This window comes from Narcine bancroftii, chromosome 8, assembly GCF_036971445.1.
Source record: "Narcine bancroftii isolate sNarBan1 chromosome 8, sNarBan1.hap1, whole genome shotgun sequence".
Lineage (NCBI taxonomy): Eukaryota > Metazoa > Chordata > Chondrichthyes > Torpediniformes > Narcinidae > Narcine > Narcine bancroftii.
In genome coordinates, this window is record NC_091476.1 from 141,832,801 (window position 1) to 141,858,458 (window position 25,658).

A 25,658-nucleotide genomic window follows, 5' to 3' on the forward strand; every position below is an offset into this window, starting at 1 on the left:
TGGAGACGGACAGAGAGATTTGGGGAAGGGAGAGACGTGGGTGGGGGGGAGAGAGACGGGGGTGGTGGGGGGAGACGTATCTTGAGACGGGCAGAGATTGGGGGGAAAGGGAGAGACGGGGGTGGGGGGGAGAGAGACGGGGGTGGGGGGGAGAGAGACGGGGGTGGGGGGGAGAGAGACGGGGGTGGGGGGAGAGAGACGGGGGTGGGGGGGAGAGAGACGGGGGTGGGGGGAGAGAGACGGGGGTGGGGGGAGAGAGACGGGGTGGGGGGGAGAGAGACGGGGTGGGGGGGAGAGAGACGGGGGTGGGGGGGGAGAGAGACGGGGGTGGGGGGAGAGAGACGGGGGTGGGGGGGAGAGAGACGGGGGTGGGGGGGGAGAGAGACGGGGGTGGGGGGGAGAGAGACGGGGGTGGGGGGGAGAGAGACGGGGGTGGGGGGGAGAGAGACGGGGGGTGGGGGGGGGGAGAGAGACGGGGGTGGGGGGGAGAGAGACGGGGGTGGGGGGAGAGACGGGGTGGGGGGGAGAGAGACGGGGGTGGGGGGGAGAGAGACGGGGGTGGGGGGGAGAGAGACGGGGGTGGGGGGGAGAGAGACGGGGTGGGGGGGAGAGAGACGGGGGGGGGGGAGAGAGACGGGGTGGGGGGGAGAGAGACGGGGCGGAGAGGTTTGGGGGGGAGAGAGACGGGGCGGAGAGGTTTGGGGGGGGAGAGAGACGGGGCGGAGAGGTTTGGGGGGGAGAGAGACGGGGCGGAGAGGTTTGGGGGGGAGAGAGACGGGGCGGAGAGGTTTGGGGGGAGAGAGACGGGGCGGAGAGGTTTGGGGGGGAGAGAGACGGGGCGGAGAGGTTTGGGGGGGAGAGAGACGGGGCGGAGAGGTTTGGGGGGAGAGAGACGGGCGGAGAGGTTTGGGGGGAGAGAGAGAGACGGGGCGGAGAGGTTTGCGGGGGAGATATTGGGTGGGGGGGAAGTGGAGAAGTTTGGAGTGAGAGGTTTGGGGAGAGAAGGGGTAGAGATGGGGGTGGGGGAAGGGGTAGAGATGGGGTGGGGGGAAGGGGTAGAGATGGGGGGGCGGGGAAGGGGTAGAGATGGGGGGGCGGGGAAGGGGCAGAGATGGGGGGCGGGAAGGGGCGGAGACGGGGGGGGGGCGGAGACGGGGGGGGGCGAAACGGGGGGGAGCGGAGACGGGGGGGGGGCGGAGACGGGGCAGAGATAAAGGAGGGGAAGGAAAGAGAGAAAGAAAGACGGGGCGGGGGTGTGAGGGGGGGGAGAGAGACGAGACGGAGGAGGGGGCGGGGTAGAGGATGTTTTCTTTACCATCAGGAACTGCCTTGCTTTGGCTGCACCGGAGTCCGGGATCCCCATCCCCATCCACCAGTGGCTTCAGTTGATGGAACAGTCTCAGCAATGCTGCCCGAACGTCCTCTCACTGCATTTTAGAAGCTGCGTTAATGATTCCAAACTTGCCGCTGCCCACTGTATCACCTCCGAAATTAATCCCTCCATGGCTTTCTGGAATTCTCCCCTCCTAACATGCTCCTGAACATCTTGTTTGTTGACTTGCCCACCACCTCCCACTGTAGCTTGCTGTCCACTTTTGTTTGCTGGTGTCCTGGGATGTGTTTGCAGTGTTCAAGGTGCTGTATAAATGGATATTGTTGTTGCTGTATCTAGCAACTGGTGTAAAATATGAACATGCTTAGTAAAACTTGCTTAAAAATATAGCGAATGTCTCAAATTATTTCAGTCTTGGTAATGTATACAAAGTAAATTTGCTTCAGTTTGTGCATTGTGGCCTTGTCAGAATTGTTTATTATTTTCTCGATTTGTAACAAACATCTCACTGGCAGCTGATTATATACAGTTTATTGCATGGAGAGCAGAATGAATAGTATTTGTTTTAATATTGTGTTTTGCTTGCCTTGTTTCAGACTGTAATCATTTTAATATCACATCAGCAATGGCAGTACCCAGTTTGTCCTTAGTAGACTTTGCCTAACACAGTATGATTGCAATAACATTGTTCATCCATCGCTTCCAGCTAGGTTATTGAAGGTTGTGTTACTCAGGGTGACCAGCACACGATTCAAGACAGCCTGGAGTTTTTGTGCGAAATGATGACATTGCTTATGTGGGCTGAGTTATTCAGTCATTAGCCAGTACTGAGCCCAATTTCACCTTGATTTTCCAGTATTTTTGCCACTGGGGCTAATGCTTGTCGTGTTATAATCTTTCCTGCAGATAATCGTCTTCTAATTATTGTGGGGGGGGGGGGGGGGGTTGAGTTCCAGTTGTCACAGTTTTTTAAATTTTTGTTGGGCTTTATTTGACATTGCACAATGTTTTGGTTTTATTTTTACCTGCAAACTAAGGCAAATTAGAAAAAGAAAAATTGTCCAGCTTTGAAAATAAAACTAGGATCAAAATGGAAACATTAATGTGGTTCTGAATGGGAAAATATTTTTTCACCAGGGTGCTGGAGGCTGTGGGGATTCAGCAACAAAATGGAACTGAGGACATGATCAGATGGGGCAGGCTTGAAGGGGGGTTAAGCTTTCTTTTGTTTGTCAGTAGTAGCCATTTGGATGTGTCCATTCTCTGACTGTTGGGATGCTCGGAGCTGTGGAGAGATGACTTGACAAAAAGGCAGAAGAGTAACCTCATAACATTCAGATCCCTTCTTCTCAGCAATGGTCCTTTTACTGGCATTCCAGTTAAATGGCAGTGCAGTGTCCTGGTTAAAGAACAACTACCAGCTTTCACACTGACCACAAGTCATCCCTGGGGATAGAAGTCTACCTTCAACAATAGTCCTGGGATGCAACTGGTTCTTTGTTCATTGGTTTAATCATCATGTCAGCATCAGCTGAGGCCAAAGATGCAAGTAGGGGTTGAGGCCGTCAATCCTCAGCGTGATTTTGTGTGATTTGACGCCAGGGTGCTGATTGATTCGCTTTTCCACTGGACCCTTAACCAGTAAATTGGCAGTCAATTCTTGGGACAAGGATCCAGTAGAAAAGGGGCTTGTGTGACCATGAGTGGAGACTAAAGGGAACTTCCATGAGACATGACCATAATTACATAAATATGATAATAATCCATAATTGTAAATTCTGGGATCAGTGGGTGGATCTGTTTAACCATTGTGTGTATGGTGCATTCTGTACCGGAATCCCTCTTGCAAAGGAACAGCTAGAAACAGAATTTAAGTAGTTGGGGCAATTTCTTCATTTGATTCTAAGAAAATGTCTTATCCAAAATATTTAAATTGGGATAAAAACAAATCTTTAACAATTTGAATAGTGTGGTTTCTTGTTGATTTGGCATTAACTTGTATTGCTGTCTGAAATTGACTGAAGTACAACCAAATTAATTGATAATATGAAGGTTCATATCTTATTTGGTGTTAATCACATATGATATCACAAAACATCACCCAAAATGTTTGTGCTGTGAATGTACTAGATCAGGTGCTGAAATCCACAAATGAAAATAAAAAGTGTTCGAAAGACTCCGATAGTCAGACAGCATCTGGAGGGAGGAAAAGAAACAAACAATTTGTCTGGTAAGGGACCAATCACCAGGCCCTCCAACTTTTCCCAGTTCCAATGAAGAGTCGTTAGCTGACTGCTTCGCCAGCTAACGACTTTTGGGCTGACTTTGGCTGGACACACGGCAACTCTGAATAGTCATCTCTGAACTGATACGAGGGTTGATCAAAAGAGTCAAATGTCATTCCCCAACTCTGCCATCTAAGCAGCAAATAAGTGTGGGTTGAAGAATTTGAAAATATATTTGGTACCCTAAAGCAGATAATGTATCACACATTAAAGGAGCTCTGTCTAGTTCAATTTACCTGTCTGAACACGAAGGTACACGCACTTCAATATCTCAAGAATAATTTAACCTTCAGGAATTTGAATGTGAATTTGTGGTTTTTGCAGTCAAACCACCTCTGCAAGTTAATGCTCTGAGGGCTCACAAATATGAGATCACATTGTTCCTTCACTACTCTAGCAGTAAGGTGGCAGTAACTTAATCAATGCATCATCCTTGGTCATCTCCATTCAGTGGACCTCAACTATAATAAAGCATTTCAGAAAAAAGGAAAAAAAATCCAGTTTTTTTTGTGCTGCTTTTAAATTTTGACTGGGTGGGGGGTGGGGAGAATTACTTTCTGCAGGAAACTTATTTGTGTTTGGTGGTGTTTGAAAACTTTTTGAGTCCAATGATCTTTCCTTCCATGATTTTCCTTGACCTACCTGCTTGACACTGCCACACTTCATAGCCCTTGGAAGACCCCACCAGCAGCACAGGCAGCGGGATAGGATACACGGTGTAGGGAGGAGAGGTTGTTCTTGCAGGGAGGGAGCGAGCGCAATACAAAAATAATTTTTGGCCTCCAAGGATTAAATTACAAAGAGCACGCGTAGAAGGCAGGATGCATTTTATGGAATTTAGATGTTTAAGTGACAATTGATTATAGTTTTTAGAATATTAAAAGGAACAGTGGGAGGGAAGTGGATGGGGATTTTGGGAATCTACAGCCATAGAATGGTTGTGACACTGGAGACCATTTAGAGCATCATATCCATACCTGCTATCTATCAGAGAATCTCAGTAGTTTCATCTCCTGCATCTTTGTAATCTATCCAGTTTCCATTTGAAATCCACGATGAAACCAACCTCCAGCACAGGCAGTTAAACACAATCTGCTAGAGGAACTCTGATTGGGAGAGATGGGACAGTGGCATCATATGGATTGGCCAACCAGCTAGAAGTTAAATATGATGGACTTGGTCCCTTTCACCCTGTCCTCTTTACTCCACTTTTCCTCAGGCTCGATTGAGTTTTGGCTCAACGTTAATCATCCCTTTTCTGCCACAGCTGCTCGACCTGCTGAGTTCCTTGTGTTTGCATAAGAAATAGGAGCAGGAGTTGGCCATCTGGCTGTCAAGCCTGCCCCACCATTCAATGAGGTCATGGTTGATCTGATGATAAGCTCATCTCCACCCACCTGCCTTTTTCCCCATATCCCTTAATTCCCTTACTATGTACAAATCTATCCAACCTTAAATATATTTACTGAGGTCCCCTCCACTGCTTCAATTCCACAGATTCATCACCACCTGGGAAAAGCAGTTCCTCCTCATTTCTATCCTATATCAACTGTCCTGAATCTTGAGGCTGTTCCCTAGTTTGAGTCTTCCCCAAATATGGAAGCAACTTATCTATGCCATTCATAATTTTATATATGTTTCTATAAGATCCCCTCTCATTCTTCTAAATTCCAGTGAGTACGGTTCCAGATGACAAAATCTATCCTTGTAGGCTAGCCCCCTCATCTCTGGAATCAATGTGAACCTCCTGTGCACTGCCTTTAGCTTCAGATTCCAACATCTGCAGTCTTGTGTGTCTCCACCTCAGGCTGTGTCTCTGGATTCCCACCACTGGCTTGGTTAGACTTTTTCCTCATGTCCATGTAACAGGCCATTTCTGTCATGAGTTTGTGCCACCCAATTTGCATCCAATTAACCTACACCCCTGGTATATTTCGAATGGTGGGAGGAAACTGGAGCTCCTGGGGAAAACCTACACAGTCATGGAGAGAATGTACAAATTCCTTACTGGCGGTGCGGGATTCAAACCCTAGTCCCAATTGCTGGTGCTGTGAAGGCATGCCACCCCATCAAACATTAACTGGAGGTGTTGGGGAGAGGCGGATGCAGGCTGTCCGGTGGGGTGAGGAACAGATGGGCTCTGTTCTTAATGAATGGTAGAGTATGCACATAACCTTGGTTCTGACAGAGAGGGAATAGACTGGCTCCTCCATCCTACACATGCGCACTCTCCATCAGTCAGGCAGTTTCCCGAAATCCCACACATGCCCATCCAGAGCTGCGTGGCCCTCATTTCACATCTGTGCACCTCCTACACCGAAAGGGCTCTTGACAGTAGAAAATAAAAATGCAAAAATGAAGGAAAACTATTTTCTGGAAAATTCCTCTGACCTCGGCAATCAGAACAGTTTTGTTAATTTTAGAAATAAGCTTCTTGCATAAAAATACATACAAAAAAAATACAAAACAGTACATGGCTTTCTTTTCCCTGTGCAAAGTACCAGTGCCACTCCTGGAAACTCTTTGAATACAAAGTAAAAACACAATGCTGGAAAAACTCAGCAGGTCAAACAGTCTATGTTATATAGCAAAGATAAAGATACATAACCAAGGTTTTGGCCTTGAGCCCTTCATCAATGCATGAGAAAAATGTAGGCAGGTGACATGTACATTATATAGGAAAGATAAAGGTATCGTACATAACAAACATTTCAAGCTTGAGCCCTTCATCGAGGTATGAGCAAAATGTAGCAGCCTGAAATGTTGGTTATGTATCTTTATCTTTCCTATATAAACTACAGTACACTGTTTGACCTGCTGAGTTTCCTAGCTTGTGTTTTTACTTCAATCAGAGCGTCTGCAGACTTTTGTGTTTTACTCCTCTCTTTGAATTGGTTGATCCACCTGGCACTTCTCACCAAGGGACTAGGTCTTGTGCAGCCGCCTCTCAATCTCAGCTCATTTGTTAGCCAGGAAAATGGTGTTGATGGGCTGGCTCTGCAGGAAGAGTGATTCCAGGAACCATGTTGTTATTGCTGTAACTTGTCACACACGATCATGGCCTGTTCTTGCAGGTGCGAGACCTTGGGGGTTTTCGATGATTTGGGAGTTGCCTGTCTTTGCATGCATGAAGCTGTACATGTCGTTTTATCATTCTGTAGCATACATTTGGATAAAATATTTAAATGATTACAGCTTTGAAGCAAGCAGCATGAATATTGATTTACATTTTAAACTGCTTTAGCAAACGTGCCTTGCATGTACTTACTGTTGAGTTTGTGGTGCTTTGAGATCATCTTGTACCTTAAATCAGTTTGAATAAAGATTTATTTATACTGAAAGATTTGTTTTCTGTCTGATGGTTATGCAGTATGGGAATCTGATGAGTTAGGTGTGAATTGAAGTGACAGTTTTTTTCATCCAGATGTTTTTGTGAGATGGGGACCAGACTTCAGGTCAGACAAAAGATGACGGGTGTTGGAATCTGGGGTAAAAGACTTGCTGTGGTCTCTTCTTGATGAAGATGGTGACAGCCATGAGGTAAACCAGATGTGATGTACTCATTCTGTTTGCCTTCCCAGTAGTTGCGTAGGAGTACCATTCAATAAATAAATGCAAGGCAATTGATAACAACCAAATGCAAAATTAGTTGAGGGATGAAAAGGGAAACTGTTCTGGTGATTGTAAGGAGCTGAAAATGCAATAAGTCATTACAGAAAATATTTAGCAATGCAAGTTAAATATTGACCTGTGTTTCAAGAGATGGAGTATGAAAATAAAAAGTGTTGCCATAATTGTAGAGGATATTGGTGAGACCATAGCTAAAGTACTGTATACAGTTCTGGACTCATGATTTTGCCTCGAGGGCAGACCAGAAAAAAGTTTAGTTGAATAATGTGAGGCAACCTCTGACAGAAATAAAATTTTGTGGGTAATTGGCAGCTGGATGCTGAGAAAATATTTCACTGGAACTGGGGGGCGTGGTTTCTGGGTAAGAGATTACTGGAGATTTCTCCCGTCGGAGGGTTGTGACGCAATGAAATTCCCAGTCCTAAAGAACAGTCAATGCTGAATCATTGAATGTATGTGAGCCTGATAGATCTTTACCACAGTGACTTAGTGGGAGTGCTGAGGGTTACAGGAAATGCATGAAAGCCACCCCTGCTCTTTCTTTACAATAGTTACATAGTTTGTGCATTTTGGACACTAACTAGAATATAAATTTTGCAATGCACTTTATTGTGACAGTGCTTTAGCTCTGTACATCAAACCTTTGTTCTGTTTGGGTTCAGTAATTAGACATTCAGCCCTTTGGTTCAGGGCTGTGACTGTTTAGAAGACTTGAATCAAACTCTTGCAGCTAATTTTATTTGTATTTATTCTTTAGGATCTGGGTATAGCTGAAAGGCCAGTATTTGTTGTCTATCCCCACTTATCCATGACCTGAGTGACTTGCTTGACTAATTGAGAGCCAACAACGATTTGGAGTAAAATACAAAAGCTGCAGATGCTGGAATTTTGAGACCGATCATAACCTGGGTGACCACTTCTGGAATCTGGAGACCAAACATAAACTGAGTGACCACTTTGCCAAACTCCTACACTCTAAATGCAGGTCTCAACTACAGCTTCCTGTAGCCAACCATTCCATCTCCCCCAACCATTCTAACAGTGACACGTCTGTTGGTCTCCTCTATTGTCAGGGTGAGGTCAAACGTAAACCTGATGACAGTGGTATGCCTCACACCCATCTGATTCCACCATTTCCATTTCTTTACCTACTCCTATACTTAATTATTTTTTTCTTTCCCTCTCCCTAACATTTCTTCCCTACTCCCCATGGTTTTTCCTCTTCCTGTCTCACCTTCTGTCCTCTGCCCTATCATCTCTATGCCCCTCCTAAGATTCTTTCTCCCTTTATATACACAACATAGCCCATTTCCCTCTATTATCGATAAAGGGCCCAGACCAGAAATGCTTCTGATCATTTTGCCCCATGGATGCGGTCTGACCTGTTGAGTTTCCCCAGCAAATCTTTGCTCCACAGTTTTGAAGGGTGTGCCATTACGTTTAACTCAAACAACAGATATTGGGGAGCTAGATGGCTTTTTGTTCTTCCTTTTGTAGAGTCGGGTGTTTTTAAAATTCCAGGTTAGTATCTGACTTTAAACAGCAAAGGTGGGTTTTCAACTTGGGTCTTTGGCTCACTAGCTTGGCTATTGGACCACTGATCAACAGCCAGGGCTGAATTGATGTGTCCTGTTCCAAATCTGAAGAAGTATTGATAAATCTATGGTTTCTGTGACTTTTTTTTTGCATTGAATTTTTCTTTAGAATGCATATTTAAATAATAGCATTAATGTATTTGCATAGACTGATTCTATGGAGTTATTTCAGACCATGACAACCCTACAATGCACTTCTAGTAATGTGCGTTGCCATGGGAGATTCTGGTTCCTCTCTCGCTCTGTGAGGCCAGATATAAATAATACTTTAGTACCAGTTAATCAGAGTCTTTTTACTTTAAGGTCTAGTTGACCAATTTAACCAGGATTCTGGCTCATCGCTTATTAATCAACATCATAATTTCATTCTGCATTCATAAGACCACAATGAAACAATATCCTCACATTAAAGACAAAAAGATCATTCTATCTGCAAATTGTGGAACTGAAGACTGAGCAACAAAGGCACAGATGGCAGTGGCTGAGGAATTGTATTTGGGAATATAGAGATTTTGGAGGATGGTGGGTCTATAAGATGGGAGTTATTGTGGAGGGTGTTAAAATTGAGGAGAGAGCTTTAAGTTGGGATTTGTTCATAACTAATACAGGAATAACCTCTTCCTCCCTCCTGCACTCTGGAAATGGCAGGGGAGTTCCAGTAGTTCATCGATTAAGATGACTCAACACCCCTGCCCCTCCTGCTTCGTGAATTTCGTAAACTCACCTTTTGGGAATTCGGCTGCATGTACTGACATGCATTAATGATTCCCAATTGTTTTAAATTGAAAAAAATTGTCACTGGGACCAGTATTACATTATGCCATCGCAATTACCATTGAGAAGGCTTAATTTAATTAAACCTGCTCAGTCTTTTTGCTGATAGGATGACAATGCCTTCGTTTCACCCTATCTATACCATTGGTCAGACAAAGAATTTCTGGAGGAACTCGACAGGTCAGGAAATAATCGGTCAACAAGATAAAGGGGGGGGGGGGACAAAAACCTGGTGAAGGGGCCGGAGATGATCCAGTAGAAGGTATGAAAGTTGGAGAGACAAGCAGAGAAATCTTGATTGGTTGGTGGAGGTGGGGGGGAAGAAATATTGAAGAGAGATGACAAAAAAATTGGGCAAGAGTTGTGAAGAGGTGGAATCAGATGGGGGTTACCTCAAATTAGAAAACTCAAAACAGGAGCAGGATTCCTCTTGTCCTCACCCCACCAGCCTCTGAATCCAATGCATCCTCCTCTGCCATTTCCACCACCTATTATGTGACCCCACCACTAGACACATATTCTCCTCTCCACTTTCTGCAGGGACTGCTCCCTCCATGACTCCCTTGTCCACTCCTCCCTCTCCACAATCGTCCCCTTGAGACCTACCCTTGTGACCGTAGGAGATGCTCCACTTGCACCCACACCTCCTCCTTCAGCACCATTAAGGGCCCTAAACAGTCCCTTCAAATGAAGTAATGTTTCATTTGTGAATCTACAGGGGTCATCTACTACATTGGTGCTCCTGCTGTGGCCTCCTCTACATCAGAGAGACTGGACACAGACTGGGGGATCACTTTGTCGAGCACCTCAGCTCTGTCCACTGCAAAGCGTGGATCCCCCAGTGGCCACCCATTTCAATTTTCCATCCCATTACCTTGTCGACATGTCAGTCCATGATCTCATGTACTGCCAGATTGAGACCACCCGTAAATTGGAGGAACAACACCTCATCTTCCAACTGGGCACCCTCCAACTAGATAGCAATAACATCGACTTCTCTGATTTTTGTTAAAACACTACCCGCCCCCACCCCACCCCACCCCCGTTTTTTCTCCATTCTCTGTCTCCTTTTGCACAGACATGATCAATTCTACCTAGTCCCTTATCACATCCAATTAACACCTTTTGTTGGTCTGGATTCCTCCCCCATTGTTTGAATTCTAAGACTTTCTGATACATCCTGATTCCGCCTTTTCTGATTTTTTTTTTCCTTCAAGAAGGGCTCTGGCCCAAAAAATCAGCAATATATCTTTGCCTCCTATCAATGTTGAAATGACAGGCTGAGTTCCTTCAGCATTTTGGTGTGTTTACTACAATCACAGCATCTGCAGTCTATCACGCTTCACTCGATCTTCATTCTCTTGGGCATAAAGTTGTCTAGGAGGAAAATGAAGTCTTGTTCCTCAAGATTAGGTTTAGCCTGACCTTGACAGTCGAAGAAGCTGAGGACAGACATGTAGGAATGGTTGGGGGAGTTGAAATGGTTGCTGTAGGAAGCTCAAGTTTGGAAGCATGTAGACAGAATGTAGGCATTCAGCAAGGTAGACACCCAACTTGTGTTTGGTCTCACTGAGATGGAGGAGGCCACACTGGGTACACTGGATTACATTGGATTACATTGGATGAATGACATGTCAATGTTGGATGGATTTATTCTCATGGACTGCTGCAACATTTGAGTGTGCTTTGCAAACGTCGTGAATTTAATTCTTCCCAACAACTTCTCTGTCAATGCTCAGCCTTTGCCCGAGTCTTGTTCTTTCAGATTTAGGAGTAGCTTTGGCTGACCTAATAGGATGAGATGAAGATGGATAGATGGTCTTGATAGAGGAGAACGGGTGACGAGTGGCTTTCTCCATTCATGTATATGCTCAGTGTGTGTGAGTGACAACCTGAATGACCTGGTGGGCTAGGTCAGGCACAATGCTGCAAATCTGAAGTGGTCCTTCAGCCAGGCTAGGCAAGGAGGGTAGACTTCCTTCCTTGAAGGTGATCATTCAGCAGAACTCTGGTTACCACTGCTTCCAGATTACTTAGCAGTTTGGAACAATAATTTGGCAGTGACATGTACTCCTTGGAGTTCAGAAGAATAAAGGTAACACTGTTGATATAGTGGTTACAGGTTTCGAATCCTGCGTTGTCTGTAAGGAGTTTGTACCTTCTCCCCATGACTACGTGGGTTTCCTCTTAGGGCTCCAGTTTCCTCCCACCCTTCAAAATGTACCGGGGGTTATAGGCTTATGGGCTGAAATGGCCTTTTACTGTGCTAAATGTTGAGACCTTGTGGAAATATTTCAAAAGGCCTGGACAGAAAAGGTGTGGCAAAGTTGTTTCCCATGGTTGGGGAATCCAGGATAAGATGATACAAGTTTAAAGTCAAAGGGCACCCATTTAAAAGTGGTAAGATGCAGAGGTATTTCTTTAGCCAAAGTGGAAAACCTCTGGAAATTTCAACCTCGGTGACTGTGGAGGCCAAGTTGTTGGGTGGATTTAAAGCAGAGATTGATAGGTTTCTGAATAGTCAGGGTATCAAATGTTATGGGGAGAAGGCAAGAGAGTGGGGCTGAATGGGAAGATGGATCAGCTCATGGAGGAATGGCAGAGCAGATTGAATGGGTGGGTGGCCTACCTCTGCTCCTGCATCATATGGTCTTATGGGCATTTCTACTGAACCACAGCATTCCTCCATGCCGACACAAGTGACTGCACATGGTGGAGCAGCAAACAGACTGTGGAGGAACTCAATGGGTCGAGCAGCATGTGTGAGGGGAAATGAATTGACAATGTTTCAGCTCGAATTCTCCAGCCGTTGATTTCTGATCCCTCGGTGCTCTCAATTAATGCATATTTATGCAAATTCCTGCTTCAGTATTCCTCCCCACCCACTTCTGTTAATGTTCTGAGCAAGTCGTCTTCATAGCTAATTTGCTTCCTGGTGGAATCTGATATAATTGGATATTCTGCACCTGTTCTCACCCAGACCTTCACCCATAGGAAAGTTCGAGTTGATACAAGGAGAGATTTGGGTTCAGATCTGCTTAAAAAAAAATGCATTTACATTGAATCAGCCAATTGACAAACTGCTCTGTTTTAGCTGATACTCAGTTTCAACAACTAAGTCTTTTGTTATCCTTTCACATCAACATTCTTCGTGAAAACTGAATTTAAATCTGTCTCAAAAGTAATAGATATTTCCCACTTCAGAGTTGGTTCAGATTGCAATAGTCAGTAGAATATCTTGCTTTCAACCTGTACCAGACCACGCGAGGCAATGCACCAGATGAACCCTTTCCCTCCAACTTCATTTTGAAGTGGCTTTACCTCCTTGCATTGGATTACTGGTCACATCAGATCCTATCATTAGGTCTGTTCTTGCTGGCCAGAAAGTTTAAGCACATCAGAGTGGCCATTCTCAACTTTTATTTTGGCTATGACACCTCCATCCCCCTCTGCTCAGTCTTTATGGGCCCCCTTCCCTGTGAAGCATTCAAGTCTTTGGTTCTTCTGTACTTCTACCGACTGTATATATATACATATATATATATATTAAAATTTAAAAATTATGTGAGGTGAAAACAAAATAAGATTTTTACTTAAATATGCTTTGACCTCCAGGGGGCCCCCCTATTGAGAATGGTTGATCTAGACCAGAGGTCTTACCATTTTGAATGAAAGTCTGATTTGTGCAGTTTTATAAAAATTACACCACTCCTTTCGAAGCCCTGACGCCTGCTGACAACATTAAGCTCATTGAAAGAGGTAATTTGGCTCATCAAGTCAATGCCAGCACCTACAACAATCCTGTTTTCCCAGTAACTTAACTTGCAACTCATTCCCCTGGCATCCAGAGTGTGAGAATTCTCACAAGAGGAACCCTACATGGTCACAGGGAGAACTTGCCAACTCCACTCCTTCATTACTGACGCCATGGAGTTTGTTTGTCTTCTCCATGAGATCTGAATGTGAGTCACTGGAATGGTGAGGGAACAGACCCCATAAGTTACCCAAGTGTGCCCATCTTATTACAGAATCAGTATTGAAGACAAAATTACCTGTAGTTTGGGTGGCACTGTTAACATCGCAGTTAGTGCAATGCTGTTACAGTGCCAGCAATCAGGGTACAAATCCTGCACTCTCTGTAAGGAGTTTGTATGTTCTCCCCATGTCTGCATGGGTTTCCTCCAATTGCTGAGGTTTCCTCCCACCGATCAAAACGTACTGGGGGTTGTAGGTTAACTGGGTGTAATTGGGCAGCATGGGCTTGCAGGCCAAAAGGGTCATGTTTAAGTTTAAATTTAAACACTTTTAAATTCAATGCAGAGTGACTGGAGATGATGGGAGAAGCTTTGTGAGGGGAGGAGGCATTTGTGTTCCCTCAAACAATGGTTTTTGCTTATTCTATCCTCCCAGTTAATGGAGCTGCCTTGGCTGTCAATGCCAAGGTTCCATGACCAACCAGTCTTTATTGTTCTAAATGTTGGGCATCAGCTGAAGCATTTAACAATGTATTTGAAAATGAATATGGTTTATTATCCTGTGAGATGCTGGCCTTGTATTTCAAATGCTTTGAATAAATTCAAAAACATAATCTTTGGTGCATAATGTTTTGGCTCCTAGGTGCAAGCTATGCTCACTCTACACAATATGTAACTGACTGGATTGTATCGAAGAGGAAATATGCCTGTTTTAATCCACAGCTACAGTTATCAGACATTTCATCCTCTCCCTTCAACTCCTTGCATTCAGTTCTTTGGTTTCTGATTGTGAGGAAGCATCGTTTAGTTTGAGCCCCAGAATTAAATAAGATTCTAAGGCTGGGTATTCAAATCCTTCCCAGAGGTGAAAAGGTCATGTAGAGATGGTGCATTTATACACTTTAATGGGTTTCTAAATGTGCTGGTCCTTGACTGGTTGGTTCTTTTAAGACTCCCACTGCTAATGAAGTCAAACCATCTAAACACCTCATTGTTGTTGTACTGCTGCATTTAAGGTAGTTTAATTGGTTCTTCAAATGACTGTCAAAATTAGTTTCTCAGGAAGCATAATTGCCAAGGTGAATGATCTGATGAATTAGTTTCGCAGCATCTGCTCCTGCTGAGTGGATTCTATAGCTTTACCCAAAGGAATTTTGACAAGGGTCTATGTATTTTAAAATTTTTATTAACCCAGACTTTTGGGAGGATACATCTCACTTGTCCAGTGCCTATCACAATTGGTAGATGCCGGATAAGTGAATTTTCTGGTTGCTTGAGATTACATGTTGCATGATTGGTGAAATTTAAACGTCCGTATATTTTTTACCATTTTTTTCTGTGCTTTTATTTGTTGGTTGCTTGAGGTTATCGGTTGCTGGAATTCCAGATAACAGGGGTTTTACTGTATTTATTAAAAAGTGTTGTCAAAATAAAATGCATTTTTAAATTGATTTTACTTTTGGATTTTGTAATTTACGTTGGGAACCTGCCTTTTTCTCCCTGACAATGGTATGTCTCTGAAGTACAGAGAGAGAGAGAGGTAGACACAGGGTTGCTCATAGAATTGAGTGACCAGGCAAGTACTTGAATTATTCAGATGTGAAAAGCTTTGAGCCGTATCCTTGGAGGGGATTAATGTGGATAGGTCCCCATTGGTTAGCATGTATATGGTGGGCTGAATAGCCTGTATCCACTCTGTATGACCCTCAATCTATATTTGATGCAATCGTTTTATGGCTTAGCTATTGGAGGAGTTTTTTTCTTGGCTGGATGCACTCCTTTGGATGCGATGCACATTAAACAACTTAGCTGGTTAATTTTTAATGGTACAAGCTTCAGCACAGAAAAGCACAGGAATGGGCCCTTCAGCCCACATGAAATGAAATCCCTTCTGCTCGAGCATGATCCACATTCCTTTATTCCCTGTGTTTAATTAGAAGCCTCTTAAACATCGGGTCTGCTTCCACCACTACCCCTGCAGCCTGTTCCAGTCACCCATTATCTCTTGGTGGTGGGGGGGGAGGAGAAAATTTTTTCTCTCACATCTCCTTTAATTCACCACTGCACCCCCCCCCCCCCCATGTTAAATGCATCTTGTATTTGTCATTCTTGCCCTGGGAAAAGATTCAACCCATCTATGCCTCTTGCCCAACTTCTCCCCAAGAAGTCAAGACCTCTCATCTATAACAGAGGATTGAGGGGCAGTTTACCCAGTAAAGTTAACATTGTTTTTGTGCATTTCTGCCTTGTAATCCTTGCTATGCTTTGGGAATTGGGAGGTGATCCTTCAAGTGCTGCGGCACCAGTTGTTGAATACTTCATGAGGTTAAAATAAGTTAAAATATTATTACTAGTTGGAACAGTAGAATCCTGTAACTAGTTAATGGCTGGGAACAGAGCACAGGTAGGGGTATTGTGGGAAGCTTTCAGTATGAAATTACTGAATTGACCGAAAACCCCACTGCCAGTGTTCATTAGTATTCTGGTTGAGGAAGGGGTCAGGCCCAAAACATCAGAAATATATCTTTACCTCCTATGGACGCTACGAACCTGGCTGAGTTCCTCCAGCATTTCTGTGTTTTGACCATTTCACTAGTATTCTGCAGAGAAGGAAAGCTATTGTCTTGTGACTCCAGAACCACAGCAGAAATTGATGACTTTTGCCTACCATCAGAAGTAACCAGCAAGCCCCTCAGTTGGGGATGGAGAATGAATGCTGATCTGGTCAACGCTCCATAAATAATCAGTCCATGGTGACTAACACAGTATCAGAATGTTACCTGTTGGTTAGTAAGTAGTGGTGCTGAAGATGTTTCTATTTCAAATGAGGTTTTCAGATGATTTCCAAGGTTGGATGTTTTCAATGAATTAAATTTGCAGAGAGTTTGGGATGATTGGGTTAGTAGAGTTAGATTGGGCTGGTAGGTAGAGTTTAAAAAAAATGAAACTGCAAAATACTTTACAGCACAGAACCAAGCAGATGCAGGGAGGATGTTCCCAACTGGGGTGGGAGAGAGGGGTTCTGCAGGAAATGACGTGGGGGGGGAGGGGCAGGAGGTGGGACGGGGAGAAGGAGACAGGACAGGGGCAGGAGGCGGGACAGGGTTGAGGGAGGGGGAGTCAGAATGGGGTTGAGGAAGGGGGAGGGAGGACAGGGTTGAGGGAGGGGGAGACAGGATGATGTTGAGGGATGAGGAGGCAGCAGGACAGGGTAGAGGGAGGAGAAGGCATGAAGGGAAAAGCAGTGGGATGGGTTGAGGCAGAGGAGGAGGTGGGCTTGAGTTGAGGGGAGGAGGAAGCAGGATGGGGAGGAGGCAGAGGGATGGGATCAAGGAGGAGGTGAGTTGAGGAGGAAAAGGAGGTAGGATGGTGGGGAGGTGGGTCAAGGTGGGGGAGGAGGAGGTGGGACAAGGAGGAAAAGGAGGCTGGATGGGGGAGGAGGTAGTATAGTGGAATTGTCTTCATCCAAAGAGAGTTGAACGTGGAATTCTCCACCATCGAAGTCACAAGGCAAAGTCAGTATATTCAAGATGGGGTTAATTATAGTTCTCAAGGCTAACAAGATGTGGGGAAAGCAAGAACAAGACAGACTTTGGAGGACCAGTAATAATTGTATTGAGCGATGAAGGAGGTTCAACAGCCTGAATGGTCCCCTGGCTCCTGTGTGTCTGTTTCTAATACATAAGAAGCATTTTGGTCATTTAAGAGTTTGTGTCTGTGGGAGCAGGATGAAGGATCTTTTACCCGATGTGTTTACGTTGCAGGCAATGACATTTGAATTGGCAACCCTATCTTTTATTTTTTTACCTTGAGCTGATCTTGGTTTGGACTTGTTGCCAGGAACTGACCCAACACAATGACCATGGTCAATTTACATTTGAGGTTTTAAAATGACGGGAGGTAATGGCACTGGTAACATTTAATTTTGGTTGACAACTCTAGGGCCTTTCAAATTGCCTTGTAAATTGGTGTTAACCAGGCAATTTACTAGGTTGAAGACCTAGGCACAGGGCTAATGGAAAGGGCTGAACCAGGCAAAATCTACCCGAATCCCAGACCCAGAGAAGCTTGGGAACCCAGTAAAACTTACTCAGGTGTCTTCCTCCATCTATTTGAAAGGGGAAATGGCTCACCTAGTTACTTTGGAACTTTGAACAGAAAGAACACAGGGAACAGGGGATTCCCTGTGGCTGTGTGATGGATCACTCATTGCAGGGGTGGGATCCCCCTTAAATTGCTGGGTTGGCAATTTAACAGGTAGGTTAGGCTGCTATTTGAAAGGTGCAGGAGGTACTCACAATCCAATAATATCATCCCAGTCCTAGGAGGGCTACCTGGGTGTTGCAATTTGATAGACAATTTGTCCATCTTTGTATGAGGGGGAATGTGTTTTGATTTTGTGGTTAATTAGATTGTTTTCTTCCATCCAAGTAAAGAGAGGGTGGGTGTAGATGTGTTCAGCACAGGAACATTAACATCAATACTTCATGTCAGAGAGGTAGGCACTGAGCAGCAGAGGAAGGGCTGAAAGAGAGAGGCTGGAAAAAAAAACAGATTTTGATGAATCTTTGAAAGTCGAGTGAAGATGGGAAAGTTGAGGGATTTGGGACATTGCAGAGCTTGGCGCCAATACCGCTGAAGGCTCTGTCTGCATATTAAGTAGAAGCACAGAGCTGTGCCCAGTGCATTCTGCAGGCTGGTGAGAGGTTTGATCTTTGCAGAGAGCTGACAGGACAGTTGGCTGTCTTCAAACATTAAACATTTAAAAGCAGTCCCACAGATCACCAGGGAACTGAAATCTTTAAGATGAAAATGTAGGCTTTGCCTGTGTGGCAGCTATAATGCAGTTGGCATGAAAGATAAGCAGACTGACTACCTCCTGTGTGTGGTCTGTCACTGGACATCCAATCCTGAAATGGCTTTGACTTCAACTCTAATACATGCATCCAGCTGCACAGTTATATGGTAACTGTGCTGTGGAACCATGAGGCTGCATTGATATTGCAGATAGTGTTTCCCCCTGTGCCAAAATTAATTAATGCTCTCTCAGTCAGGGCATACAGGAGCATCTTCCAGGAATGTGGAGCTTCAGGTGCAATAGTGCAATCTTCAGGTGGTGCATAATCTGAGCACTTTAAATTCTTTTGTTAATTTCCCTTTCCTGGCATAGCATGGATTCCACTTTCAGTGCTGCACGATGACAGTACACGACCAGGCGCGGCTGAAGGAGAATTTAAATTTAGTCAGATTTTTCACTTAAAACCTCATTTGGTTCATTATTGCACTCTGGGGTGAGGGACCTGCTTTGTTGCCAGCCCTGGCTGGTTTCTAAACCCGCAGTCGACAACTTCAGGATTAAAAGGTGTCCACTTAGAACAGGAATATCTTCAGTCCGAGGGTGGTACATCTGTGGAATCTGTTGCCACAGCTGGTTGAGAAGGCCAGGTCACTGGGTATTTTTTTAAGGCAGATAGGTTCTTGGTTAGCCAGGATTTCAAAGGTTATGGAGAGAAGGTCGGGCAGTGGAGCTGAGTGGGGAAATGGATCAGTTCATGATTGAATGATGGGGTAGACTCGATGGGCTGAATAGCCTATTTCTGCTCCTATGTCTTATGATTACCTAACTGCCCTGTGAAATATAGTAGTGAGCCATGCTGGGTGTGAGCTCACTGGCCATCAAGTAAAGTTTATTACCATTAGATTGTCGAAGTACAACCCGATGAAACAGCGTTTTCTAGTCCTTGGTGCAAAACATCCAGACCAGAACCTGACATTACACACATACAGACAAACAATACAATGCAGGACAAGTACTTGTATTCATATAGAGTCATAGAACAATTACAGCTCAGAAACAGGCCACTTTGATCCATCTATTCCATGCCGAACCTCTTTTTCTTGCCTAGTCCCACTGACCTGCACTCAGTCTATAGTCCTCCATACCACTCTCATCCATATACATGTCCATATTTCCTTTAAATGTTATAATTCAGCCAAAAACTCATTCCACCCACCCACCATTCTCTGAGTGAAGAAGTTCCCCTTAAACTTTTCTCCTTTCACCCTTAACCCATGTCCTCTTGTTTGAATCTCACCTATTCTCAATGGAAAAACTTATCTACATTTACTCTGTCTATTCCCTCATAATTTTAAATACCTCTATCAAATCATCCTGCTGCACAATCAATTGCACAAAGACTAAAGTAATCGAAATTGAAGGCAAGAGATGGACATAATCCTTGTGTTGGTCTCTCACATTGACCCGGACTCGAGCTGGGGGCAGGTTTGTAGCATGACAGCCTTTATGGGGAAGAAAGGGGAGGAGTCACGAGCTGGCCAGTGAGAGCAGGGTCAACCAGAAAAGGTCATACAATTTACATATAATATGTACAATAGTGGTTTCACCACACACCCCTCATTATTCTATGCTCCAGGGAATAAAGTCCTAACCTATTTAACCTTTCCCTGTAACTCATTTCCTGAAGTCCAGGCAACATCCTAGTAAATCTTCTCTGCACTCTCTCTATCTTATTAATATCCTTCTTGTAGATAGGTGACAAAAACTGCACACAATACTCTAAAATTGGCCTCACCAATATCTTATACAACTTTAACATAACATCCCAAATATAAATAAATAAATGTTGTTATGCAGGTATGAGAGTCTCGGATGGTTAATGTGAGCAGATCCTTTGGTCGTTCAGCATTCTCACTGCATGTGGGAAGAAGCTGTTCCTCAGCCTGGTGGTGCTGGCTCTGATACTCCTGTATCTCTTTCCCAATGGGAGGAAGCAGCTGAAAGATTTTGTGTGCAGGATGGAAGGGATCCTCAATGATTTTGTGTGCCCTCTTCAGACAATGATCCCAATAGATCAGTCGATGGTGGGAGGTGACCCCAGTGATGGATGCACTCTTCCACTCTAATGGTCGTGTGGATTGACCTCCGATCCATTTCACTACAGCCAATATACCACACTGTGATGCAGCCAGCCAGCACGCCTCCTTTAACAGCATGAAAGGAGGCTGTTTGGCCCTTTGAGTTGAGACCAGGCCTTACATAGATCCCACTCCTCCCATTTACTTCCCTATAATCTGGCACTCCGTGATCCACCTACAAAAGTGGCAGTTTATTGTCACCAATTAATATAACAGCCTGCAAATCTTTGGAATATGGTTGGATACCAGGGGGAAAACCTATGGGTTTGATCCTGACCTGTGACCACATTACTGGAGCTAACTGCCATCTCTGCTTGGGTCACTGAATGGACTGGTTTCCCCAGCACTGTCCCTGATGGTCAAGTCTTAAATTTCCCAGCAATCAGGCAGGTTTATTCTGAGAAGTCATCAAATGAATATGAGGGACAAACCCTCTTGCTCTCACCCACAATAAATCCCTGACAGGTTGTCTGTGTGTGCTGCCATTGGGAGGAGTGACTACCTAAGAGCCCAGTGAGGAGGAACCCCATCACCTCACTTTCATCCTGTTGTGTCGCACTACTTGCACGTGAAGTGGGTTGGTTCAATGTAAACCTGGCACTAATAATCTTTAATCCCAAGGCCTGGTTTCCCTCTCTCTCACTCTGCAAATGTCATCGTGCTCAATCACCCATTCTCAACGGGGGGCATACCTTCCCCCTGGGGGCCACAGTACAATCAAGGGGGAGGGCACAAATGGAAATTATAAATATTTAATGATTTTTATGTAGTCAGCAAGAGAGAAGTATGAAAGGAACCAACTAAATGACTGCTTCACGGGGAAGGGAGCAGAGTGCTGAGGAGGGGGCCATAGATAACCAATCCTGGTACATCCTGTATGTGTGGCCATGATGTTAGTCGTAACAGGTTGACTGAAAACTAAGTAATAAATCAACAGAGGGCTGCTTCATTCTGACTGGCAGAAGCAGCATCAATTAGAAGAGCTCAGCGACCCAACAACTGCTAGATCAGATCAGGTTGCCACAGTTTTGTCTCGTCCAGATGTTACGGTGGTGGTCCGCTGGAACATCTGTCAACAGCAGGATCCAGCACCGCAGGCCCAGAAAATCTACGCTCAGCATACTGCTACCAACCACGATTCCTGTATTGTCACGTGCAGGGAAGTAAGTGCCATTAGCCCAGTGCCCACACCAATGAGAGATATGGAAGCAGGAGAGAATCCCTTCAGAGACACCGAGTGTCCATGGATTTACCTCCCACAACCTCCTGTCCATTTCAGCAGTGACCCTAAGCTCCTGGTTCTGAACCCCAAATGCAATCAGGAAGCTGTCAGTGCCTGACCCCCTCTGGGAATGCTTCTTGCCCTCAGCACCCTCACCTAGCCGAGCCCCAATACCTTGTTCTCATGAGTCTGTCTCCAAAGTGTGGGCAACAGTGTTTGGAGCCATTTCAACCTGCTGTTCAAGTGCGTGGTTCACCTCGTTCTCCTTCGGAGGTTCCCACTTGCTTTGGGAATCATTCAACCATGAGCCAATTCATTCATTCCAAGCTCTTGACCCCTTTGGCACCTCATGCAACCCCAAGGAATTCCCTGCTGGGATAAATGATAGTTGGCACCTGGCATCGTGGTATTGCATGTCAGTAGAGAGGTTCTATTTTAATTTGTTGCCCGACCAATTTTTTGGATGACTGGGTATCAAAAACATTCTATCTCAACTAGACAAAAGGCTCATGTACCTAACTTCTGGTGTGTCTGGTAGAGCCTCTTGGACTATGGGTTTGAAATCTTTCTCATATAATTTGAGTGCCAAACTTTGGAATCTGTTCCCATGTTGCTCCAGCATTGTTTGCCTCATTAGATTAAATGGAGGGGCAGACTTGATGGACTGAATAGCTTTTTTCTGCCTCTATGTTGTGTGGTGCATGAGTAAGTGAGTTGATGAAGGAAAGTGCAGCTGCGGGGCATGGCCAGAGCAGTTTGAGAAGAAAGGAGGGAGATCATCGGTTGGACAATGTAATTTGATCCAGGAGGTGGGAAAGGGTGACCTGCAGCATTGTCATAAGAAGAGTTGGAGAACCAATTGAGGATGAGTGAGAAGGCAGAGTCTTCCATGGAAATATGGATGTGATGTTGGCAGCTGAGGCGAAAGAGCAGATGGGAACAACAGTGTCTGAAGGATGATCTGAGTCCCGATGCCAGGGTCTAATGTGCTCATCACATTTAATGGAATCAGAATTGGATTTATTGTCATGAACCTGTGTCAAGATATTTGTTTTGAGGCAGCAGTATGGTGCAAAACAAGGTGCAAATTACTATAAATTACAATTTTGTAAATACAAGATTTAAAAAAAAATTGCTAGTGCAAAACAGAGAAAAGGTGAGCTAGTGTCGACAGGTTCATTGACTATTCAGAAATTTGATGATGGAGGGGAAGAAGTTGTATGGTAATGTTGGGTGTTCATCTTCAGGCTCCTGTACCTCCTTCCTGATGGTAGCAGTGAGAAAAGGGCTGGTGAAGATTCTTGAGGATAGAAGCTACTTTTTTGAGGCATCACCTCTTAAAGATGTCCTTATGGAGTGAAGACTAATGCCCATGATAGCGCTGGCTGAGTTCACGACTCTCTGTAGCCTCTTCCTCTCCTGTGCATTGGCACCTCCGTACAGACAGAATTGCAACCTATCAGAATGGTCGCCACGATTCACCTGTAGAGATTTGCAAGAATCTTTGATGACGTACCAAATTTTTGCAAACTTCGAACAACATATGGCCGCTAACAAATTGCCTTCATGATGGCCCCAGGAAAGGTCTTCAGGGATGTTGACCCCACGAATTTGAAGTTTCATGCTGTCTCCACTGCTGACTCCTCGATGAAGACTGGCTCATGTTCTCCTGACTTTCATTTCCATAATCAATTCCATAGTTTTACTAATGTTGAAAGTTAGGTGGTTGTTGTGGAACCACTTAACTAGCTTTTTTTTGAAACTTTATTTAAGATTTTATAACATGAATAACATATAGGATTACATTTAAAAAAAATTAAGAATAAAATAATAAAATTACAATACAGTATCAGTAATCTAAATAAACTATACCCTCCCCAATAATTATTACACATTAATAACCCAACTCAAATTAGTCCAACCCCCCTTTCCCCCCAAAAATAGAGTGAAGAATTAATAAAGTTAATAATATATGTGAGAAAAAAACCCACTTACAAAAAAAACAAAAACATAACCAATTAAAATACTAACAAAAAGAAAAGTAATTAATACTAAGATATCAGACTTAAAAACATATTTAAATCAAACTTAAATGCATATATTTAACAAACAGTTAAGATGAAACATATTTAACTCAAACTTAATATAAAAAATTAGTAAAGCTAGTAACATTATCTATCAAAAATTCTTAAACAATAATCAATTCTTAAAAAAAATTGTAGCATGAAAAAAAACTTTCTCTATAGAGATAAACCTTCACCAAATATCAACTAACTTCACATCTATCATCATATTAGTCACATAAACCACCATCTTAAAACAAAATTCAAACCTCATTAAGCATTGTACAATTCAATTTTAGTACTCTTCCACCATTTTTCCCTTTTACTCTTGAATAGTTATCCAATAAAAGCTCCAATATCACATTTAAATATCCCCAATCATTACGTTAAAATTCAGATATCCAAATAATAAAAACACATCTACAACGAAATCTATATCTTCAACAAATGGAGCATAAACCACAAACAAAATTCAAGCCTCATTAAGAATTGTACAATTCAATTTATAACTTTCACCATTATTCCCTTCGTTCTATAACTAAAATAGCAAAATAATATACACCAGAATTACCACTCCTTTCACCTTAAAGTTAAAGAAAAAATATAAAAAAAACTTATCCATCCCATTCACATTTAAATTTCAGATATTCCTTATCTACTGAATAAACTTTACAAAAAAAACCACATCAATTTTTAGTTTTTTTAAACAATCAAATATTTTCTTATGCTTTTTTTTAATATTTAAACAAAAAAAACCCCTTCACTCTTTAATCTGATAATACAAATAAAAAGGAAAAAAAACGGGTAGGAGGTTAAAAATACCCCCTCCCGTCTAAACCGCGCAATGCGGTAACTCCCAAAAAAAAAATGGGTGTGAGATAACTCACACGTAGCAGATGACTTTCAGGAAATAGTACCTATCCAGTTCTCTCCCCCAACTCTCACTTCATCTTAAACTAACATCCCTTTTTTAAAAAAAACATTAGAAAACAAAAAGGACAACTATTCTTTTAATCAGCTCCAACTGCTGAGTCACCATTACAACCATTACTTCTTGGAGCACGGCTCTTTTCTTCCATCTCTTGTCTCCTTGGAGATCGCGGCGGACTATGTCTCTGTTGAAACTGAGTAATTGGCAGCTCTTGAGCAAATGCTATAGCTTCCTTTGGAGAATCAAAGAACTTTGGTTGGCAACCATCTTGGAAAACCTTCAAAACAGCTGGATATCTAAAGGTTGCCTTGTAACCTTTCTTCCACAACAACTCTTTAGCAGGATTGAATTCCCGTCGTTGGAACATAACTTCTTGACTCAAATCCGCATAGAAGAAAACTCGATTATTTTGAATCATCAAGGGTGATTTTCTCTGTTGTGCATTTCTAATAGCCACTCGTAAAATTATTTCTCTGTCGTAATAATTCAAGCAACGAACCAAAACAGGTCTTGGACTTTGACCTGAAATAGGTCTTCTACGCAAGGCTCTGTGAGCACGTTCCAGTATTATACCTTCTGGGAAATGTTCTTGACCCAGCACCTGCAGAATCCATTCAGTAAAAAATTTTCTTGGGTCTGGTCTCTCCATACCTTCCGGCAAACCAATAATCTTTATATTGTTCTGTCTGGATTGGTTTTCCAAATAATCAATCTTTTTCACCAAACTTTTATTTTGAGTTTGTAAGTCTTCGACCATTTTGGTCACATCAAAAACTTGATCCCGCATTTCGTCTATATCTTCTTCACATGAATTAAATTTATCTCTCACTTCAAGCTTAAAAGCTCCAAACTCAGCCATCTGTTGAGAATGTATTTTCACCAGAGTATTAAACCTAGTACCAAGTTCAGTCATCT

General features: G+C 43.6%; 1 protein-coding gene across 7 annotated transcripts in view; it reads left to right on the forward strand.

Moving 5' to 3' along the window:
* The window catches only part of ahdc1 (AT hook, DNA binding motif, containing 1), a 207,145-nt gene that overhangs the window by 347 nt on the left and 181,140 nt on the right, over positions 1-25,658 (forward strand). The gene's annotated exons all lie outside the window — the stretch shown is intronic.